The 15,615-nt window shown below is 43.1% G+C and overlaps 1 protein-coding gene across 1 annotated transcript in view; it reads left to right on the top strand.

Annotated features, from left to right (window-relative positions):
* LOC133440368 (zinc finger protein 37-like) overlaps window positions 1–15,615 on the top strand; it is an 801,383-nt gene that overhangs the window by 548,255 nt on the left and 237,513 nt on the right. The window lies entirely within an intron of this gene.

Raw genomic sequence — 15,615 nt, 5'->3', positions numbered from 1 at the left:
CGGTAGTTATTTAAAACATTGGGGTCCAACCCACTCTTCTTCAGAAGGGGCTTCACCACCGCCGTTTTAAAGGCGGTGGGGAAGACACCCGTCTGAAGAGAGCAGTTGACCAAATATAAAAGCTGTTCCTCAAAGAATCCATGGAGTGTTTTAAAAAACGGTGTGGGAATGGGGTCTAAAAGGCAGGTTGTGGGCTTTACCTTGGAGAAAACTCTACAAAGTGTCCCCGCATCAACCAAGGCAAAACTCTCCAGTGTTTCCTCAGGTAAAAGCACTGATCCAGGTGTGTTAAGAGTTAAAATCTGTTGAGATAAAAGACTGGATCTAATGTCATCAATTTTACCCCTGAAGTGGTCTGCAAAATCCTCACAGTAATGGTCTGTTGCTGTTTTATGGGATCTGTCAGGGTTTCCATTTGTTAAAAAATCTATTGTGGAGAATAAGAATTTGGAATTGTTTTTGTTATTTAAAATTAAGTTTTTGAAATGTGAAGTTCTTGCTTTTTTAATAGTATTATTGTAGTTTTTAAGGAGTTGGCATAAAATTTCATAGTGTATGGTTAATTTTGATTTCCTCCATCTGTCAGGGTTTGACACTTCCCCCCAGTGTTTGTAACTTTCAGTTCTGTCTTGCCCCGCCTGTGTCCCATCTGCCCTGATTGTGTCCACACCTGTGTCTCGTCTTGTCTCGTTATCCCCTCAGTATATCTTGTCTTGTCATTCCTTGGTTCCCGGTCGGTCCGTACTGTTCTCTCCTCCATGTCTCCTCGTGTTTTGGTCCTGATCCTGTTTTTGTATTTATCCTGCTCTGCAGCGCTTTGCTTTACCTTTTTGGATTAAAACCCTTTTGTTTTTGAGAACTCCTGACTCCAGCCTCCCTCTGTCTCCTGCACTTGGATCCTTAAAAAACCGTACCACGACAGAACGGACCGACCAACATGGACCCAGCGGGAGAGTATATTACTCTTTTTGAGTTCTTCCGCCGAGAGGCAGAGAAGAATGGGGACCCCTTTCTGGGAACCTGCCAGGCTCGAGGCGGGCCCGGGGGTTCTCAGCCCCAGGGGAAGCGACGGCGTCAGCGCCAGCCTCAGCCTGCTCCGGTGGGGGCCCTGGACGCACCTCTTCCTGTTCCCGAGGTGGTCCTGGACGCATTCCAGCCTGTTCCCCCCTTCTGGGGAACACGCCTGGCTCGAGGCGGGCCCGGGGGTTCTCAGCCCCAGGGGAAGCGACGGCGCCAGCGCCAGCCCCAGCCTGTTCCTGCTCCAGCAGTGGTCCTGGACGCATCGCCCCCTGTTCCTGCTCCAGCGGTGGTCCTGGACGCATCGCCCCCTGTTCCTACTCCAGCGGTGGTCCTGGACGCATCGCCCCCTGTTCCTGCTCCAGCGGTGGTCCTGGACGCATCGCCCCCTGTTCCTACTCCAGCGGTGGTCCTGGACGCATCGCCCCCTGTTCCTGCTCCAGCGGTGGTCCTGGACGCATCGCTCCCTGTTCCTGCTCCGGCGGTGGTCCTGGATGCATCGCTCCCTGTTCCTGCTCCGGCGGTGGTCCTGGACGCATCGCCCCCTGTTCTGGCTCCAGCGGTGGTTCTGGACGCCTCAGCTCCTGCTGGAGTTCCTCCTCCGGTGATGGTTCCGGACCCCCCCCAGCCAGCTCCGAGGACCCGTGTCCCCCCTCAGCCAGCTCCGAGGACCCGTGCCCCCCCTCAGCCAGCTCCGAGGACCCATGCCCCCCCTCAGCCAGCTCCTAGGACCCGTGCCCCCCCTCAGCCAGCTCCGAGGACCCGTGTTCCCCCCCAGCCCGCCCTGGATGTGGACTGTGGGGACATCTGGGATCTGTCCCTTGAGGGGGGGCCAGCGCCCCGGACCCGGGTACCCCCGCAGCCGGCACCTCGGACCCGGGTACCCCCGCAGCCGGCACCTCGGACCCGGGTACCCCCGCAGCCAGCGCCACGGACCCGGGTCCCCACTCGGGCAGCTCCGGGGATCCTCTGCCCCCCGACGCCGGCTCCCCGCATCCTGTCTGCTCCTGTTCCGGTTCCCCGCATCCTGTCTGCTCCTGTTCCGGTTCCCCGCATCCTGTCTGCTCCTGTTCCGGTTCCCCGCATCCTGTCTGCTCCTGTTCCGGTTCCCCGCATCCTGTCTGCTCCTGTTCCGGTTCCCCGCATCCTGTCTGCTCCTGTTCCGGCTCCCCGCATCCTGTCTGCTCCTGTTCCGGTTCCCCGCATCCTGTCTGCTCCTGTTCCGGTTCCCCGCATCCTGTCTGCTCCTGTTCCGGTTCCCCGCATCCTGTCTGCTCCTGTTCCGGTTCCCCGCATCCTGTCTGCTCCTGTTCCGGTTCCCCGCATCCTGTCTGCCCCTGTTCCGGTTCCCCGCCTCCTGTCAGCCCCGACTCCGGATCCTGAGGCGGTCCCGCAGCCCTCTGTTCCTGAGGCGGTCCCGCAGCCCTCGGTTCCTGAGGCGGTCCCAGAGCCCCGTCAGGTTCCCGAGCCCCGTCAGGTTCCCGAGCCACGCCAAGAATCCCCGTCACGCCCCCCGCCAAGACCCAGGCCTAGGCCTCGGGGGCGCCCCCCCGAGCGGTCTCGCTGGTCTGCCCGGTCCCGAGGTCGACCCCCGGAACTTTGGCCGTGTGTGGCCTGGGCCCTCCTCCAGGCCCCCTCCGCCCACCCTGGGTTAGGACTCTGGGGACATCTGGGATCTGTCCCTTGAGGGGGGGGTACTGTCAGGGTTTGACACTTCCCCCCAGTGTTTGTAACTTTCAGTTCTGTCTTGCCCCGCCTGTGTCCCATCTGCCCTGATTGTGTCCACACCTGTGTCTCGTCTTGTCTCGTTATCCCCTCAGTATATCTTGTCTTGTCATTCCTTGGTTCCCGGTCGGTCCGTACTGTTCTCTCCTCCATGTCTCCTCGTGTTTTGGTCCTGATCCTGTTTTTGTATTTATCCTGCTCTGCAGCGCTTTGCTTTACCTTTTTGGATTAAAACCCTTTTGTTTTTGAGAACTCCTGACTCCAGCCTCCCTCTGTCTCCTGCACTTGGATCCTTAAAAAACCGTACCACGACACCATCTCCTTTCAGCACTCCTGCAGTTTCTTTTTAGTTTCTTTATTTCCTCAGTTCTCCATGGGGGTGTAGGTTTTCTGCTAATTCTTTTGGTTAAAATCGGAGCCACTGAGTCCAGCGTTGTTTTGAGTATTTTGTTAAAATTGTCAACGATAAAATCACAGGGTGCTGGTAAAATCTCTGCAGGAGTGTTCTGTAAAATCTGGATAAAATTTGCAGCCACTTCAGGAGTTAGGTTACGTTTCCTCACCGTTCTCACCGGGGCCTCCCGCTGGTTAAAACTGGTGATGTTAAAAAACACGCAGAAATGGTCAGACACAGCCAGGTCCACAACAGAGCACGCACCCAGGGACAGGCCGTAGGTTATGACCAGGTCCAGGGTGCGCCCTCTGCTGTGGGTCGGCTGTGTGACATGTTGCTTAAAATCTAGACAGTTTAAAAGGTTTAAAAATTCTCTAGATACTGGGTCTGAGATGTTGTTTAAGTGCAGATTAAAATCACCAGTTATTAAGATCCTGTTGTAGGAGGTGTGAATAATTGATAAAAGTTCAGAGAATTGGCTGATAAAACAGGTGGAATACTGGGGGGGTCTGTAGACTGTTATGCAAAGAATTGTACCCCACGATAACGTTATCGCGGCCGTTTTTTAATCGCGATATACGATAATATCGTATATCGCCCCATGCCTACCTCCAAGTTGGTGAAAATGTGCAGGTTAGACAAGGCAACAAGTGGGAACCAGCCACTGTGGTAGAGAAACACATTCAGCCCAGATCATACATTATCAAAACCACAAGAGGAGAAATGTACAGGAGAAATCGCAGACACCTGCTCAAAACTAGAGATGCAGCGATTGATCGGCCACTGATCGGGATCGGGCCTATAATGCCCCTATCGGTTTTGATCAGAGATCGGAAAATAGTTCAGAGCGGGTCAATCTGATGACGTTTACAACAACAAACATCGCCCGCGCGGGCATTCCTGCATCTCAGACCAAGCTGTCCTGAGGGGGCGTGGCCGGCCTCGCCGGTATAGCAGTTTTACAATGTCCAAAAAGGACAACAAATTTGCAGTTTGCAAAGGAGATACCCAAGGAGGAATGTTACAAAAGAATTTCAACACAACGAAGCTGATAGGACATTTGAATGTTTTTCACACAAAGAAGTATTTTGAGTTTCCAAAGTTGGCTGCAGCTAAGGCAGAGAAAGAAAAGGAGGTGCAGCCACGCCGCTAACTCCACTGAATGTAACAGAGACCTATAAATGACAGGACGAAAAATGAAGAACTACATCGTAAGGTAATGAATTCATATGCTTTGCTCATCAGCCGCTTTCTGTTGTAGAAGACGTCGGGTCGTAAATATTTCACTGATGAAATCCTGTCGGAATTATAGCAAACTATATACAGTCAAAAGCCGTGTCAGTCGCGTCACGAGTGACATGTGGAGCTCTAGTGTGAAGAGTTTCCTCACACGCAGCGGATGCTATCACTAAAGCTTTCGCAAAGCTTGATAATTCATAATTAATTTTTATTTTAAGATTTAATTCCTCTTCCCAGAGGAAAACTAAGGTTTATAGTTTACAACTTGTATCAAGTTAGAGAGTTTTTAGAGAGTTTATCAAGTTTTATTTTAGAGAGTGACATGTCTGCTGTCTGTGTTGCTGCACATGTTGTACAGAATTATTACCACAGGAAGCTGAAGCTAGTAAGCTACACTTACTCTCTGTAAGCCGAGTCTAAATCGTCTCTAAGAAGCTCTAGTACATCGACCGCATAACTGCGGACTCTGCACCAATCCCGCTCCATCGTTCCCTCACTCGTGAACAAGACCCCGAGATACTTGAACTCCTCCACCTGAGGCAGGACTTCTCCACCCACCCGGAGAAGGTATGTCACCCTCTCCCGGTGGAGAACCATGGCCTCGGTTTTGGAGGTGCTGATTCTCATCCCTGCTGCGTCGCACTCGGCCTCAAACGGCCCCAACACAAGCTGAAGATCTCGGTCCGATGAAGCCAAGAGGATAACATCATCCGCAAAAAGCAGAGGTGAAATCCTGAGGTTCCCAAACCGGATCCCCTCCGGCCCCTGGCTGCACCTAGAAATCCTGTCCATAAAAATAAACAGGACCGGTGACAAAGGGCAGCCCTGCCGGAGTCCAACATGCACCGGGAACAAGTCTGATCTACTAGGAGATGACGCCACACTCTTTCTCAGGGATGAAAATCAAGTTTCTATTGCAATAAACACCATAAATGAGTTTTACAAGGCCTCTGGCCTAAATCTGAATCTTAATAAATGTGAAATTATATCCATTAAGGTTTCTGATAAAACATCAATTTGTATCCCAGTCAAAAATGAAGTTGTTTACTTGGGTATTACAATAACTAAGGACCAACAAAAAAAACTTCACTGAATTTCAATCCTATTATCCAAAGAACTCAAAAAAAGTTAAACCAGTGGCTATTACGGGATCTTTCTCTTAGAGGTAGAGTTCTACTCACCAAGGAGGAAGGAATTTAACGCTTAACATATGCATCTCTGTCTTTGTTCGTGGACAACAAACGTATTACTCAGATTGACAGGCTGATTCTCATCTTCTTTTGGAAAAATAGAACTCATCATCTGAAAAAAATCTGTTCTAATGAATGACTATGAAAATGGTGGACTACATTTTCTAAATTTCTGCACCCTAAATAACACATTTAAGATAAATTGGTTGAAACAATTCTGATTCTGATCAAAATCTGTTTGTCCTGTAACCATGGTAAGAACAATAAGTTGATTAGATTCTTGTTTAGACAGGATGTCACCACAGTTCCTTATGTGGTCTCACACTGGAATAGGTACATGAATCATATTGGCTGGAAAAAGGTCTGGCTCTTACCCAACCGATACCTGTTGACCAACAAAGTTAGAGAAATATTGTTTAAAATAATTCATAGATTTTAGCCTTCTAATGATCATATTGTTAAAAGGTTTAACATAGACATTGATGTGAAATGTGCTTTCTGTTCTGTAAATATTGAAACAATTACTCATTTATTTTGGCTCTGCCCCATTGTCCAAAACCTCTGGATTGATATATGTAATTTTATTGTTAACAATATTGAAGAACAATTTAAGTTGTTTTGGAGGGATGGGCTGTTTGGACTCTATGACTTTGACAGGATTAAGGCAAAACCCAATGAAACATTCATTATTAACCTCGTCATACTGTTGGCAAAATTTCACATTCACAAATGTAAATTTACACATAGAAAACCCTCTTTTGTTGCTTATTACAATGAGCTCAAACATCGACTGCATTACATTTTCTCTTAATCAAAAGGCGATCAAAACTATTAATATCTGTGCTCATTTTAATGTTTTCTTGTAAACTCTTATCCCCCCTGGCATGAAATGTGATTTATATGTTCTGTTGAAGAAATATAATTAGTAAACGTCATGTTTTTGAAAAAAAATTAAATAAAAAATAACAATCTAACTACAAGTACTGCATATGAACTCCTACATGAACATCCTCCAACGATCGGGTTTTTTGCCAGTGTCATCTCACATCTTACACGGAGCCACTGTGATCTGCATCTTTTCTACTAAATAAACGATTAAGTCTAAAAAATGTATGGAATTGGTTAAGAAATGTATGGATCTGGTTAAATACAAAACAGCGCAAATAATGTTCAAAGCAAGGAATAATCTACTACCATCTAATTTTAGAAAACATAAAGTAGGAACAACAATGTGCAGCATGTGCATATGGAACTGTGGAGACTCTGTGGAACAGTTTGGAGCTGGAAATAAAAAAGTACTAACATAAATCTGTTTAAAAAGAGATACAAACAATTATTAATCAACAAGTACAGGGGGTTGCAAAAGTATTCACCCCCCTTGGCTTTTTATCTATTTTGTTACATTTCAACCTGTAATTGAAATATTTTTTGAATCTGAATTGTATGTGATGGATCTGCACAAAATAGTCTAAGTTGGTGAAGTGAAATGAGAGAAATATCTATAAAACAGTAATTAAAAAAAATAAAACACTTAACATTAGCATGGAAGAGGAAATGGGGTAACGAGTGTGAGAAACAAATAAAATAGAGAAAAAAATGGTAAATTATACTTGCTTAAGATATGTTTAGATATTTATGTGGATATTTATGTAATATATATTATATGTTGAGAGGGATAGTTATAATTATGTAATATATGTTATTTATTTATTTATTAGGTATGTAGCATATATATACTTATAGGGATATTTATGTAGTTATATAGTGTATATTTATATAGATTTATAAAATATTTGTATTTTCTATATAGTGATATAATATTCATGTAATATTTATATTTTCTATATACTTATACGGATAATTATGTAGTAATAGGCATGTTTTACATAGTATTTATATAGACTATATCTATATATAGATATTGTGTAGATATAATAATAGCAATAATGTAAATTCATAGAGTTATAAAGGGGTAGGAACTAGGAAAAAGTGTAGACTTCTTCCTACTCCTTTTTTCGAACATATGTGAATATGAAGATGTTATTGTGTATTTTTTATATAAATGTTCGAAATAAACATTCATTCATTCATTCATTGATAAAGTGTGAAATATGAGTCTGGTCCAGAGTGTGAATGGAGCATGAAAGGCAGCACCAAGTAAACAGAACAACAAGTTAGTTCGGGATGTTTCCGAATCCCACATCAGCAGCTGCTTGAGCTGGGGAGTTTCCCATTTAGTTGGTTTGCTTCATCACCACGGCTTTTAACTGGAAACAAAGGGATCTTGTAGGAGTCATACTCATGTGTTCATTCATTCAACTTTCCAGGGTTACGTACCGACTCTGTGGAGTCTGATTTCAGGTTTCCAGGCGAGGTCCAACAGTCTGCGCTGACGGTCGAGCTCTTCTTCATACTCCAAGATGCTTTTTTCAAACACTGACAATATTTCTACAGCAGCTGCTGTTAGTCGCTGACCGATAAACTCTCTCAGATGATTCACCTTAGACATTGTTGAAGAGGAAAAAGAAAGGAAACAACAGAACCGTCCTCTCCTTCTTCTTCTCTAGGTTTAATGGCGGATCACAACCAACGTTATTAGGTTCTACCGCCACCTGCTGTACCGGAGTGTGTAACATCAGGATCATTATTACACCAGGTTACAGTCTAACTTAAAGGGGGAAAAAAGGAAATACCTAAATAAAATAAGATAATCACATTTAAATCTTATTATCTATCCCTGCATCTTTAAGAAAGACAAGGATTTCCTTATAACAATCCCTCATCACCTCACTCCTCCCTAATAACCTACTAAACTCCATTCCCGTCCCAGCTCGTACATCCTGTCTCTTAAAGCGTTCCTTTCTACCTCATACTTGCCACATTTAAGAATCACATGCTCTACATTCTCTGTGACATCACACTCATCACATTTATCACACACGGACTTTGACATTAAATACAGAGTTGATTTTAAACTAGTAAGACCTAATCTTAATCTAGAAATGATGACTTCCTCTCTCCTACACTTTCCTTTGAAAACCTTCACGTTAATTGACTTCTGTATGTTATAAAAATGTCTCCCTTTTACACCGTTGTCCCACACCTTCTGCCATGAATCCCTCACTGTCTTTCTAATTCATGATTTTGCTTCACCTTTACCAAAAGGAATTTCCATAATTACCTCACTACTCAATTTCAATGCTCTTTTAGCAATATTGTCTGCTTTCTCATTGCCATCAACACCCATGTGGGCAGGAACCCAACAAAACTGCACAGTAATTCCAGTTCTGTATAACCTCCACAACACCATTAATATTTCCAACACTAGATCTTCTCTTATTGTTTTATTTGAAGTCAAACTCTGAAGGGCTGCAGTGGAGTCTGAACAAATTACATAGTTCCTTCTCGCAGTTACAGTCAGTATTTCATTTACCAACGAAAGTAATTAGAACAAAATACATACAACATTCTTTTCATCACTGGTTTACTACGACTTCTGTCATTTAGCAGACGCTTTTAACCAAAGTGATTTACATCTGAGAAAACAACACAAGCAAGAAGGTTTAGAAAGAGTTTTATTATTTCCGACACAATGAGAGCTGACGCAATTTATATGATAAGCTTCTGATTGTTAATATCAATATATAAAATAAAAATATTTTTAAATTCATGTGTTCTTTATTATTTGTCATAAAAAAATTATGTTGTTAAGAAACTTTTATTGCAATGGGCCTCAAAATAATACACATGGTAAGTCTTTGAGACATTAAAACATTTAAATATCCAACTTAGTTTAGTTCAGCGCTTCCAGTCGGTGGATTTATTATTGACGTGCACATGCAGGACTCATGAGTCACCGTTTGGTATTAAAATAAAAAAGTACGTTAAGTCAGAGGGAAGGTAAACTTCGGATGGTACGACCAGAGGGAACACAGGGAAGGAAATGAGGATCAATTAACATGATTTTGGTGTGAAATATATAGATATACAAGACACATTTAAAGCTGCAGTTTCCAACATTTAACCACTAGAGGGAATAAAGATCCCAAACTAACCCCCAAACTCAGAATGGCCGGGTTTCCCAGATCCAACCTCTCTTAAGGATTTAAGAGAGGTTCAAAGAAGGTTTGAACTAAGAGAGAACCCTAAGATATGGGTGTTTCCCAGATGACTTCTTAACACCGTTCTTTAGTTTCGCTCTTTCAGACGCTCTTTGGAGCAGCTGTCCGGTTCTGAAACCAAATGAATCGATGCCAGGCAAATCGATCACCGATCACTATCAGCGCATTTTCACACGCAGCACTGCTGCCTAACGCACTAATTCACTGCTGCCTGTGCGTTATAATAAAAAATTAAGATGATAAATATAATTCAATGACCCTTTTTCATCCAAACGGTGCGTTACTCCGTTATTTCTGGCTACAGTGAGGCTTTTTTTCCCCACACGCAGAAACCGGGAGGAAACGGGGTGGGCGTGTGTGTGCATTCAAAAACATGAGCCAAGAGAAGGCGAGTTTCGCAAATCGCAACGTGGAATTACAGCAATCCCTGGTTTTTCGCAGGGGTTATGTTCCAAAAAGAACCCGTGATAAGTGAAATTCTTTTTACAATTATAGAGGGCTTCAGATTGCAGAGATCATCCCCGCCTCGCACGTATTCCTCCTCTTCTGATGCTGCTGCATCCCGCAGGTGGGTTTTTTCAAGAGAAGAAAATAGTTATGGGTCGTTGTCTTCGCTCTTTTTTCTTCTGGGCAAAAAGATTCTTTAATATAAACCGACACCATTGATTATATTTGAGACTGTAATGAACGATTCATCAAAGGATCTCGTTCTTCAGCTGCTGCTTCCCTGTCATCACATAGGTGCGCTCGGGCTCGGGCACGGCGCAGGTGTGACGGCTGCCTGGACAGCGCGGTCCGACAGGACGTCCAGGGGACTGAAGTGCTGACGCATGAATGCGTTCATATAAACAGTTCTGCTTCGCGCACGGCGATGCGGTTGATTTGCAGCGAGAACATGCTGTATAGCAGCCAAATTATCAAATAAATGATATTCATGATGATCGTTTTATTTGTGCGTAAAGCATAAAGCATATACAGGAACACACTTGTTATTCCTTATTTTTCTTTTTTTTCCCCCTTTGCTGTCACCAATAAATGCAAAACAATATAAATCTAAAGTATAAAATAGATCAAAATTTGTGCGGGGTGCATTGTTTTAATATCTCATTGCTTGGTGTGATATTGATTTGCCTGACGCGGCTGGATCTGTGAGTCTTTGTTCACTAAGATGGTTGTAAAGACTGGGTCAGCAGCATCTTTCATTTCCTTCTTAATGAAAGAGATACTTAAGCTAAGAGCGACTCTGGGAAACGCGATTTTCTTTCACAGGCTCCTTAAGAAGGTTTGAAAGAAGTCTTTCGCTGTTAAGAACTACTTAACTGATCTGGGAAACCCGGCCAATGACGGTTCATTCCTGCATGAATCACCCACAGGTTTTCTGCAGGGGTTTGAAGCCTCTTTTTCCTCGTATTGTGGCAGGTTGGAATTATATAAAGCAAGAAGTTTAATGCGTAATTAGTGGCGTGGCCTTTTGATTGGCATTAATTTGTCCAACCTGTAAATAAATACTTTTTCTAAGATGTTAGAAAATGTTGGGAGTAAAGAATCAGGCCTGTAATTAGTGAATTGGTGTCTGTCTCCAGTTCTGTACAGTGGGATGACTTTTGCTGTTTTCTTTTTTTTTGAAAATGTCCCAGTTCTGAGTGACTGATTACAGCTGTATGTCAGTTAACAATCCATCAATAACCTTTTTGGCCCGGTTTCCCAGATCAGTTAAGTAGTTCTTAACAGCGAAAGTCTTCTTTCAAACCTTCTTAAGGAGCCTGTGAAAGAAAATCGCGTTTCCCAGAGTCGCTCTTAGCTTAAGAATCTCTTTCATTAAGAAGGAAATGAAAGATGCTGCTGACCCAGTCTTTACAACCATCTTAGTGAACAAAGACTCACAGATCCAGCCGCGTCAGGCAAATCAATATCACACCAAGCAATGAGATATTAAAACAATGCACCCCGCACAAATTTTGATCTATTTTATACTAAATTATACTGATTTATATTGTTTAGCATTCATTGGTGACAGCAAAGGGGGAAAAAAAAGAAAAATAAGGAATAACAAGTGTGTTCCTGTATATGCTTTATGCATTACGCACAAATAAAACGATCATCATGAATACCATTTATTTGATAATTTGGCTGCTATACAGCATGTTCTCGCTGCAAATCAACCGCGCGAAGCAGAACTGTTTTTATGAACGCATTCGTGCGTCAGCACTTCAATCCCATGGACGTGCTGTCGGATCAGGCTGTCCCGGCAGCCGTGACACCGATCCAGGGTCGGGGTCATGGGGGGGTCATCCGCGGGCCATGCCCCCCCAAATGAGTTATTGTGCCCCCCTCCACTCGCCCACAAGCAGGCCAAGCCTTTGTGCCAAACTTTGTATTTTATTGATTACTTATCTTATTGAACGTGAAATCATCCTTCGTAAATTACATTTAATTAAAACCCGTGCTTATTAATCACAAAACACAGGTTAAACATCATGACCAAATCCGCTCCGACCCGGTGTGTCAGTATCAGCGCAGACAGACTGCAGCTTCGCCTGAATTATGGTTCCGCGTTAAATCGACGGCGTAGGGTCGCGGTGCGGTGTGCGTCGCCGCGTACCCTACGCCGTCGGTTCTGCGTTGGTGTGACGCGGAACCATAAATCAGCCACCGGGAGCAAGGGGTTGGGGGAGCTGGGTTGATGTTGATCCGCGGACCAAACTTGTTAAGGAGCATCAAACTCACTCTTATCTACGCGGAAATAACGCTAAAATATAAAGAAGGCGTCCCAAAGTGTGATCTATTTAAAAAAAAAATTAAGATGTGCAACTCTTCTAAAGGTGAGACATGCATTTAATTGACTTCATGGCGCCAGCCTTGGCGTTTATTATTACGCAAATGTGGAACGTTTGGGTCTGTCTAATTTCGTCAAATTAAATTTGGAGATTCACCGTTCACATTTTTATGTGTATGCGTTGTATGAGAGAGAGATGGAGAGGGCGAGGTAGGGAGGGAGAGACGTGGCCTGTACGTCGTCGTTTTTTGTTTTTTTGCAGTTTGGGTGCACAATACACTTGTGTGTGTGTATTAAAAAGAGATTTTGCAGTATGTTGTGTAATTGAAGCTGGTTTGCTGTGATCGTTGATGGCAAACTCATTAAGCATTTACATCATATTGCGTTCTTGAACGGCAGTTTGTGCCCCCCCGCTGGTTATTATGTGCCCCCCAATTAGATCTGTTCTGCCGCCGACTCTGCACCGATCCTCCTGCGCCGTGCCCGAGCCCGAGCACCTATATGTGTGATGACAGGGAATTAGTGCATTGAGGAGCAGCGCTGCGTCTCCACCAGTGTTGTGCTAGTTACTGAAAAATAGTAACTAGTTACCGTTACTAGTTACTTCATTAAAAAGTAACTCAGTAACTCAGCTACTTAGACCAAAAAGTAATGCGTTACTATGAAAAGTAACTTTTTAGTTACTTTAAATAAAAACATTATTTTAAATGCTCCCATTTCATGGCCCTCTAGCCTTCATTTCAGCAGGTACTGTATGGATTTGCATTGTGCATCGTGTTCTGCATTCTAAACAGTCTCCCCGCTTCTTCACTTCCTGTATCAATAACGTTGGTTGCTTAGCAACAAGCTGAGAAACGGCCAATGAGCTTCAGCAGCAGCTGAAGAACAGGAGCCTTTGATGAATCGTTCATTACAGTCCTCAAATATAATAACCAATGGTAGCATGTTGGTTTATAAGAATCTTTTTGCCCAGAAGAAAAAAAGAGCGAAGACAACGACCCATAACTATTTTCTTCTCTTGAAAAAACCCACCTGCACCGCGGGATTTAGGATAAAAAGACGCTACAGAGTCAGGATGCAGCGGCTCAGAAGAGCAGTGGAATACGTGCGAGGCTGATCTCTGCAATTTGAAGCCCTCTAGAATTGTAAAAAGGATTTCACTTATCACGGGTTCTTTTTGGAACATAACCCCTGCGAAAAACCAGGGATTGCTGTAATTCCACGTTGCGAAACTCGCCTTCTTTTGGCTCTTGACCGCTCATGTTTTTGAACGCACACACACACTACGTTTCCTCTGGTCTCCACATGTGGGGAAAAAAAGCTTCACTGTAGCCAGAAATAACGGAGTAACGCACCGTTTGGTAGCGGTAATTGCGTGACTGAATTTAAAAAGTAATGCGTTAGAGTATTAGTTACCGCAAGGATACAATGTGGTCCTATATGCTGAATGATCGTTAAGTTAATTTCTCCTTTCGTCCATCTTTCACATTTAATAAAAACAATACATTTCCTCATTATTCTCTTACCAAGACTACTTCTTATTTAGTTGCAGTCTTGTTTTCATCTTGAAAAAGGGTCATTGAATTATATTAATCATCTTAATTTTTAATTATAACGCACAGGGAGCAGGGAATAAGTGCGTTAGGTAGCACGTGTTAAAATGTGCTGATAGTGATCGGTGATCGATTTGCCTGGCATCGATTGATTTGGTTTCAGAACCGGACAGCTCCTCCAAAGAGCTTCTGAAAGAGAGAAACAAAAGGACGGTGTTAAGAAGTCATCTGGGAAACACCCGTATCTTAGGGTACCTTCTTAGTTGAAACCTTCTCAGTTGAAACCTTCTTTGAACCTCTCTTAAATCCTTAAGAGAGGTTGGATCTGGGAAACCCGGCCATTTTCATTAAACCTTCTCCAGAGACCAACAGAGCAGATCATCTTTTTTTAACCCACATCAACTCCATGGTTCCTGACACAGTGGATTCCTATCAGTTTTCCTACCGTGCCAACAGATCAGTGGATGAAGCGATGGCTTCGGCTTCACTTCACCTTCCAACACCTGGACAGGATAAACACCTATGCACGGCTTTAGTCCCTGGATGTGTCATTTGATGAAGCCAAGACCAGTGAAATAACAATTTGGATAAATATGACGTGATTGAGGAAGTTGAGGATAAAGGACAAAAGTGCATCTCCACTTTTCAACTTCATTCAATGACATTTCTCTTTCGACATTGTTTTCTGAGCTAAATGCTGGTTGTACTGATCACGCTGTACCAATAATCTGCGTCACTGAAAACTTCCTCTTGTTGATGCACTAAAGTCTTTTTTTTTATTTGTGTTTTTATTATTACGATAGATTGTTCACTCTTGGGTTTATGTTGAGCTTTTATAACTCACCACCAGGGGGCACTGCTGCTCTTTCTACATATGGAGAGTGTAATATTCCAGAATTATAAACAATAAAATGATTCCATCCATCTAAAATGAAAACTTAAATTACATTTTTCATGATTATTTCTGACTAAATATGAGTTGAGGTAAAAAGACATTTACTTCTAAACGGATGTCTGATATAAAAGGGTTAAATCCAAAGTCTGTCCTCTTCCTGGAATCTGATCCCGATGATCCTCCCTCTTCTTCCTGCTCTCCAACCTGCAGATCTGCAGCTTCAACACGGATCTCAACATCAGCTTTATAATAAATCATGTGTCAGACGAGTTGTAAATCTAGTACAACTTGATTTTATACATGCGATTAAATAATATTGTTAATTTCATATTATTTAAATAATATGAAAAACATACACAAATATGTTGTAATTTATAGTTACAATAACACAGCATGGCTCATTTGAATAACATTGTTTTGACTTAGTTCGTCATGAATTATCACCATAATCTGATGTACGTGCAGCTCAGATTTAAAAAAGGTATACAGCCTTTTACAGTTTTCACCAAACTATGTATAACATCACAATATATAACCTCTGAACGGAGTAGATGGAGAGAGTTTAACAACATGGAACTGCAGATTAACTTTACAAAAGAGAATGTGAGTGAAGAAGAAACAGACGGGAAAAAGGGCTTGTGAGAGGCTTTGTAGATGAACGAAATAAACTGTCAAATTTAAAGAAACTTTAGCACATACTAACAG

The sequence above is a fragment of the Cololabis saira genome, chromosome 3, assembly GCF_033807715.1.
Source record: "Cololabis saira isolate AMF1-May2022 chromosome 3, fColSai1.1, whole genome shotgun sequence".
Lineage (NCBI taxonomy): Eukaryota > Metazoa > Chordata > Actinopteri > Beloniformes > Belonidae > Cololabis > Cololabis saira.
Note: the sequence above shows the minus strand (reverse complement) of the source record. Positions and strands in the feature narration are given on the sequence as shown.